General features: G+C 37.1%; 1 non-coding gene across 1 annotated transcript; it reads right to left on the minus strand.

Annotated features, from left to right (window-relative positions):
• Positions 1 to 8,364: 8,364 nt before the first annotated feature.
• LOC122419930 lies at positions 8,365 to 8,555 on the minus strand. The gene has a single exon (XR_006263135.1). It is a non-coding gene; the product is annotated as a U2 spliceosomal RNA (small nuclear RNA).
• Positions 8,556 to 8,759: the final 204 nt, after the last annotated feature.

An 8,759-nucleotide genomic window follows, 5' to 3' on the forward strand; every position in this document is an offset into this window, starting at 1 on the left:
TAGGTTCCCCACAAAAAGGAATGAATTTGAGTCAGTTGAACTGTGGTTACCTCTTAATGTCGTTGTGTTTCTGTGGTGAAGCTAGCTAATGGAACAGGGAGTCGGTTTAAAAATTATATGAAAAAAGAACCCTTTTCACTTTTCACACAAAAAGAATCTTTCTTGTGTATTTAAGCATTGCTTCTTTAATTGAGATATTTAGCTTGGTCAGTAGAAAGTCTAGTCCTTTGTAGTTAATGACGTTAAAATGTTCTCTTTTTACGCATTTATTGCGTGTCAGTGGATCTGTTAATCAGCTTTTTCTTTGCATTGCCCCAGTACCAGGTCACTGTTTTGCTCCAGAGGCACTTTGTGTTCTATGGGACTTGTGCCCTTAGAATTATGCCACAGCAGTGCTTCTTCTGGGGGAAATGATGGCTTCTGCCTTGAAACCACATATTACAGTGGCTTTTCCTAAAGTATTTCTCTTCTTTGCTTTTGAAACACAAAACTTTGCCCAGCTCAGCCTCTCTTGGTTCCACTTACTCATTATTTTTGGAAATGGTCTATTTTCTGGCAAGGATGCACATTAATCTTAGGCAAGTGAAGCTTTTAGCATCTGGGCATCTTTAACTCTTTAATCATTTAATCAAATGGTTGGAAAGAGTATTGATTACACCTTCTAGCCTGGAGAAAATTAGGAGTCCATCATGGTTTTTGGTCGGCATTTCTCAGAATTTTTTTTCCACTCTGCATTTTTCATTGCTTTCATTGTTTGCTGTTTTATCTCATTCTTAAGGTAGGCAGATTACTGCTTTTTGGGACTAAAGTGAGACTCAAGTAACTCTGAATTTCTAATTATTATTGTGAAATATTTTCATTATCTTCCATGATTTTCTCTTCTACAGAGTAATTGCCCTGAGTTTGTCAAAACTATAGTTTTTTTTTAAAAAAAATTGGTGTCCCTTGTTTGTTATTTAACATTAAATAATATGTATCTTTTTTGTTCTTTGACAGCAAATTGTTTCCCATGTGTAGGCTTTGTTCAGCTTGCACTTAGCTATTTTTCTTATTCCTGCCTTCTGTTCATCAATTTAGTGTAGAGTTATTGGAAAGAACATAATGAACTATACTGGAATTCAATTAGAATCTGTATTTTAACATGTTATGCCTCCCTATTTTGACAGGTTTCTTGCATGCACAACAGGGAATTACTATTTCACAAACGTACAATATGCAATTTTCATATATTTGATTGAAAAGTTAATTTTTATGTTGTAGGGAAATTTCAAGATAGTTGCATTTGGTAAATACTACAACTATTATTGGATGAATCTCTTTCACATGATAACAAAGCTATAATGTTTCCCATTTGTTAGTTTAAAAAACTCCTAGAGACAAATTGAGGCTTTTCTATGTGTTCTGTTTTGTTTTTTTTTAATTAAAAAAATTTATTTTTGGCTGTGCTGGGCCTTTGTTGCTGCATGGGCTTTTCTTTAGTTTTGGGGACCAGGGGCACCGCTCTAGTCGGGCTTCTCACCGCAGCGGCTTCTCTTGCTGCAGATGGGCTTACATAGCTGTAGTATGTGGGCTCAGTAGCTGCACTCCCTGGGCCCTAGAGCACTGGTGCAATAGTTGAGGCACACGTGGTTTCTTTACCACTGAGGGAAGCCCTGTGTTCTATTTTACAGACGTTTCAGGGTTGCTTGCTGAAATCCTCATCTTTTCAAGTTGTATTAGTGCTATAATTTTAATGTTCTTACCAGGGCATCATAGGGAGCAAGTCACTTCATGCTGGAAGAGAATTAACAATTTATTTTTGTTTAACCCATTTTGTATACTAGCACTTTTTTGTGCCATGATTATGTGATTTTTAAGTCTATTTTTCATACAGCTCATTGATGTTGTTATTCAGTCATCCATCCATGTCTGACTCTTAGCGACCTCATGGACAGCAGCACCGCAGGCCTCCCTGTCCCTTACCATTTCCTGGAGTTTGTCCAAGTTCATGTCCATTGCATCGGTGATGCCATTGGCCATCTCGTCCTCTGACGCCCTCTTCTTCTGCCCTCAGTCTTTCCCAGTATCAGGATCTTTGCCAACGAGTTGACTGTTCACATCAAGTGACCATAATATTGGCGCTTCAGCTTCAGCATCAGTCTTTCCAGTGAGTATTCAGGGTTGATTTTCTTTAGGGTTGACTATTTGATCTCCTTACTGTCCAAGGGACTCTCAAGAGTCTTCTCCAGAACCACAGTTTGAAAGGCATCAATTCTTCAGCACTCTGCCTTCTTTGTGGTCCATCTCTCACAGCTGTACATGACCACTGGAAAGACCATATCCTTGACTGTTTGGATCTTTGTTGGCATTATCATTAATAATGTGTGTGCCATGCTCAGTTGGTAAGTCATGACTGACTCGTTGCAACCCCATGGACTGTATCCCACCAGGCTCCTCTGTTTATGGGATTTCCCAGGCAAGAATACTGGAGTGGGTTACCCTTTTCTTCCCCATGGGGACATTCCAATCCAGGGTTCAAACTTACATCTCCTGCATTGGTGGATTCTTTAACACTGAGCCTTCTAGGAAGCCCATCATTAATAATAGATTCCTTTAAAGTAACACATTTTAATTATAAAAGCAGCATACAATTAAAGTATAGATAAGTAAAATGAGGAAACGTAAAATTCATCCTTAATCCTACCACTCAGAGATAATGATGAATTTATTATGCATTCTTAGAATATAATATAATATTAATATAAACTATATAGATTATTACAGAGGTGAGATCATATTATCCTGACTGTTTTGGAGTCATCTTTATTATTTAAGAGATAGTATACATCTCATCAGTTACTATTTTTAACTATCATTAAAGATAGGAATTAAAAATTTTATTTCTGTAATAAAATACATGTTTAATATATAATAGTAAAAATGTGGACGATAATAATGAAAAAACAATGGTTAATATAACCATACAGAGATATATTTTGATATCATTTTAGTCTGTATGTACTTGAGTTTTTAAAAATGAATGTGTATCATACTCAATGGTAAAAGGTTGATGGCTTTTTCTCTGAGGAACAGATACGGGTATCCACTCACCACTCTTATCAACACAGTACTGGAAGTCCTAGATAGAGCAACTGGACAAGAAAAAGAAATAAAAGATATCAGAATTGGAAAAGAAAAAGTAAAACTGTCTTTATTTGCAGATGATATGATTTTATATACAGAAAACTATAAAGACTCAACCAAGGAAGTGTTAGCTCTAATCAATGAACTCAGTTAAGTTGTAGGATACAAAATTAACATATAAAAATCAGTAGCATTACTATATACTAACAATGACATTTCTGAGAAGCAAAGAAAGTGATTCATTTATAATAGCATCATAAATAATAAAATACTTAGGAATAAGTTTAAGGAGATGAAAACCTCTATGCTGAAAACTGTAAGACATTGATGAAAGACATCAAAGGAGACACAAATAAATAGAAAAGTGCCATGTTTATGGGTTGAAAGAAATAATATGTTAAAATGTCAATACTACCAAAACCATTTCTATAGACTCAGTGCAATCCCTGTGAAGATCCCAATGGCATTTGTTATAAAAGTAGAGAAAACTCTCTTAAAATAGTCAAAGAAATCCCGAGAAAGAACAAAGCAGGAGATTTCACATTTAGATTTCAAACTCTACTATAAAACTATAGTCATCAAAATAATATGGCACTGGCATTTGTTGTTGTTCTGTTACCAAGTCTTTGTGACGCCATGAACTGCAGCACACCAGGCTTCCCTGCCCTTCACTATCCCCTGGAGCTTGCTCAAACTCATGTCCATTGAGTCAGTGATGCCATCCAACCATCTCATCCTCTGTGGTCCCCTTTTCTTCTTGTCCTCAATCTTTCCCAGCATCAGGGTCTTTTCCAGTGAGCTGGCTCTTTGCATCAGGTGGCCAAAGTATGGGAACTTCAGCTTCAGCACCAGTCCTTCCAGTGAATAATTAGGGTTCATCTCCTTTAGGATTGACTGGTTTGATCTCCTTGCTGCCCAGAGGGCTCCCAAGACTCTTTTCCAGCACTACAATTCGACGCACTGGCTTAAAAATAGACAAATAGACCAATGGGGCAGGATCAAGAGCCCAAACATACATGGTCAACTATAGCATTTGACAAGAGAGCCAAGAATACTCTGTGGAGAAAAGTTAGTCTTTTCAATAAATAATACTGGGATAATTGGCTGTTTATGTGTAAAGGAATGAAACCAGACCCATATCTTATACTACTCATAAAAATTAATACAAAATGACTTAAGACTTAAATGTTAGACCTGAAACCATGAAACTCTTGGAAGAAAACACTGGAACAAAGTTCCTTGACATGGGTCTTGGTAATGATTTTTTTATATGACACTTAAAGTATAAGCAACAAATGAAAAATAAACGAGTGAGCCTATATCAAGCTAAAAAGTTGTACATAGCGAAAGAAACCATGACCAGATAAAAAGATAACCTACAGAATGAGAAAAATATTTTCATATTTTGATAAGGGGATATATATCTGATATATATAACCCCATATATCTGATAAGGGGTTAACATCCAAAACATAAAGAACTCATACAATTCAATAGCAAAAACTCAAATAACCCAATTAAAACTGGGCAAAGGACCCAAATAAAAGATCGAAAAAAGATATGTGAAAAGCCAACAGGTACATGAAAAATGCTCAATATGACTAGTCATTAGGGTAATGCAAATTAAAACCACAATGAAATATCACCTCATGTCTGTTAGAATTGCCATCACCAAAAGGATAAGAGATGACAAATACTGGATGGATGTTGAGAAATGGAATCCTTGTGCACTGTTAGTTGGACTGTAAATTGTCACAGCCACTATAGAAAATAGCATGAAAGTGTCTCAAAAAATTAAAAATAGAACTACCATATGATAACAGAAGTTTCACTTCTGAGAATAACACTGCTTTATGAATGTATAAAACTTGTTAAGAGAATAAATCCTAAGCATTCTTATCACAAGGAGAGAATTCCTTTCCTTTCTTCTTTATTAAAAAATTATATGTATATCAGAAGATGGATGTTAGCTGAACCTATAGTGGTAATCATTTAATAATATATGCAAATCAAATTATCATGCTGTATGCCTTAAATTCATGCATTGATGTATGTCAATTATTTTTCAATGAAACTGGAAAAAATATGTGTATATATGTCCATCTTTATAAGCAACATACTTCATATTCTGTTTTATATGTGCATTTCAGTAAATTGTATGTATAACTTTTATTCTATAGACATAGTTCTTAATAATTATATAATGATTATACAGTACATGTACATTATTTTACATGCTTCCATTGACCTTGCTGAACATATGTATGTCAGTATATGTTCAGTTTCTGTTGGGTAAATTGTAAGGTTTTTGACAGAGAATGTCAAAATACTCTTGGAAAGGTTGTACCAGTTGACACTCTTGCCAGCAGTCTTTGAAGCCTCCTCATACTTCATGTCCTTACTATCACTGGATTTTTCAGAGTGCCTTTGACTGGAGCTAACAGGAACTGGGAGATGGTATGGATGCAGCGTAGCTTGGTTTCAAATCTTGGTTCTGATACTCACTAGTTTTGTGACACAGAGCACCCCAGGGGGCTTCCATTTGCTCATCTGTAAATTCAGCTAAAAATGCCCATTTTACAGGGTTATTCTGAGGACTAAATGAGATAGTACATATAATGCATTTAGAACTGTCTCTGACAATTAAAAAGCAGTAAACAAACATTAGCTGTTTTATTAGTTACATATTTAAAATGATGTGTTGATACATTGGTTTGATGTTGTCATCTTGTTGGTTTGTTTATTGTTGCCTCTTAATTTGTTATAAACAAAATTTTTTCTGTTTGACTCTTACCATCTTAAAAAATCATGCCATATATCTGCTTTATTTTCTAAGTCTTGTATCAGCCCCAAACAAATCCTGACCTAAGATACGAAATGTAACAGCACCATAGGGACTAATCCTGCATACCTTATAGAATGAGCTGCTGACATTAATCATCTCTTGCTCAGCTAATTAATTCAGGGAAAGGAGAGCAGCTGGAGAGCATTTCCCTTGTAAAAGTTTTAACAGCCACAACAATACTTTATTTGCAGAGTGTAATTGTGGACTCCAGAATCTAACTCCATCCCTCTGAATACATGGCGGCACATCTTTCAACAGCATGAGGTAGTTGAATGCTGAGAAATAGCCACTGGCAGACTCAGCAGGCACAGAAGTTTGTGCGGGTGGGATGTGTTTTCATAGCAAATTCAAAATTGAGTTTTCAGCTAAAAATTTCAAATGAGATAAAAATGGTGCCATCTTCAGATGGTTCTACTGTCACTACAAATCTGGTTTTGAGAGCATCAGTCCACTCTGCATAGGTACTCCGTTTAGGAGTGGTGTGGACAGAGGGAATACCTCAGAGAAAAGATGCCAGGAAAATGGAAGTCCTGTCAGTCAAGAAGGAGTAGAAGGAACCTGGAGTGTTCAGCTTGTAGAGAAGATTTACAGAAATTATAGTAACAGACTTAGTCATCATAACAGATGAGACTTGCCCCGTCTTGGGTAGAAGCAGGACAAATGGGACAGAAGTTACAAAGAGGTGGGTTCTGGTTATTTAGGTTCAATGTAAAGAAAACTACATTCACAGTGATAATGTAAATGGCTTTAAACATGCTTTTGACAGGGGGCACACAAGCTGTGGTGTGTGTGTCAGTGTGTATTTAAAGCTTAATCCTTAGAGAGGTAATATACTCAGGGGTTCTGAGGAATTTGTGGTTCTGATAAATTGTTGATATTTTTATGCATAATTTGTGAAACAACCAATTTTTTTTTATCTGAATGTAATCATTTCTTTTCATAGACACAGGTATATTAGAATTTGCTTCCTCCCCACCTCCCTCCCTCTCTTCCTTCTTTCCTTTTTTTGTGACAGTGTTGGGGACATTGGGAGAGCTCAATTTCATAAACACACAATGAAACTAATGCATGTGGAAGAAACGTTGTCTGACCCAGTAGCACCCACTGTGTGGGATAAGGGGGATTACTGCTTGTACTACCTGAGTACTTATGGCTTTAAAGCATTCCTCATTACTGTGTCCTAGATGACCTAAAGACTGCACTTGTATACTGAGGCAAAGATGCCACCTAGCATGATGTCCTACAACAGTAAACACTCAAAAATACTCAGTAGTGAGAGGGAGGAGAAGAAAGAGAATGATGAGGATGATGGCTATGAAAGCAGTGGATGGAGGTGGTGGTGTGATGGTGATTACATGATAGTGATGACAATACTTGCTGGCTTTGAAAATTTAAGGAATCAATTTTTATATTTTATGGGTAGAATTAGGACTCTTTGGAGAAAAGGCATCATCCTGGAACAGATTTTCAGTTTCTATTCAAGCAGTAAATTTATTTATGATAAAATTAAACTGCAGGTTTTATCTGATAGAAGTCAGTTGTACCCTCTTTTTTTGTGCATACTGTACACTTGTCAAAAGGGCTTGGGCATCAAAACTTGGATAGGGATTAGAGGCACTGTAGCAGGCCTGACCTCAAAAATTCAAAGTTGAAGGGCCTAGAGAGGGAATGAAACCAGAATTCTGATAAATGAAGCATCTTAGCCATCAGCCAAACCACACCTAGAGCCCTACCCAGGTTCAGCACCCAAGGAGTTAGCGTGTCCCAGAATCCAACAGCAACTCGAGGCTAGATAATTACATTCTTGACATCTTGGTCCCTGCCCAGATGTAAGCCCACTGTGTCACCTCTCTACTTTTCCTTCCTGTTTGCTCTTCATTTCTTCCCTCCTGGCTCAACTTTCCAGGGCTGCCCTTTCTTCCAGCACTTTGACCTACATTCTGAACTTTTAATGCTAGCAGTAGCATTAAATATCCTAATCATAATAGATTTTACACCCAGAAATATAATGCTGCCATGGAAACATCTAAAATATGCGACATTGGCTTAAGACTGATTGGTGGTCAGTGAGAATTACTGGAGGCTGGAAAACAAAGATTCGTTCGGTACAAGCTCCTACTGCGTGCCTTGGTCAAGGTAATACAAGAAGAAATGAGCTCAAGCAGAAATGAAAGAGCATAGACGACCAGGTTTTTTTATTCAGACACTGTTAATAAGTTTCTTTAAATAATCCTTAGTTCTCACAAAAAAATCTGTGAAATTTACTGGTGGTGTTTTTGCACATAAGGAAAAGGAGACCTAGGGAGTATATAATGTAAATGGAGGAACTTGGACCTGAAGCCTTGCTATTTAGACTCCATAATTTATCTTTTTTTTTTTGTATTAGTTTCCCCCGAGGGGGGTGCACCGTTCCTGGAGGTACTGCAATACCAGGTCGATGCGTGGAGTGGACGGAGCAAGCTCCTATTCCAACTCCCAGCTCCAAAAATCCATTTAATATATTGTCCTCGGATAGAGGACGTATCAGATATTAAACTGATAAGAACAGATACTACACTTGATCTTAGCCAAAAGGCCGAGAAGCGATCATAATTTATCTTTTTAACAATGTTCTCTGGCATCTGTTACGTACTCTGGCATCTGGATTACAATATTTCTCCTTACCTTGAACTCCTTTCAATCTGGTGGCGCTAGTGATAAAAAGAATCTGCCTGCCAGTGCAGGAAACATAATGAGATGTGAGTTTGATCCCTGGATCAGGAAGATTCCCCTGGAGGAGGGCGTGGCAACC

The sequence above is a fragment of the Cervus canadensis genome, chromosome 17 (genome assembly GCF_019320065.1).
Source record: "Cervus canadensis isolate Bull #8, Minnesota chromosome 17, ASM1932006v1, whole genome shotgun sequence".
Lineage (NCBI taxonomy): Eukaryota > Metazoa > Chordata > Mammalia > Artiodactyla > Cervidae > Cervus > Cervus canadensis.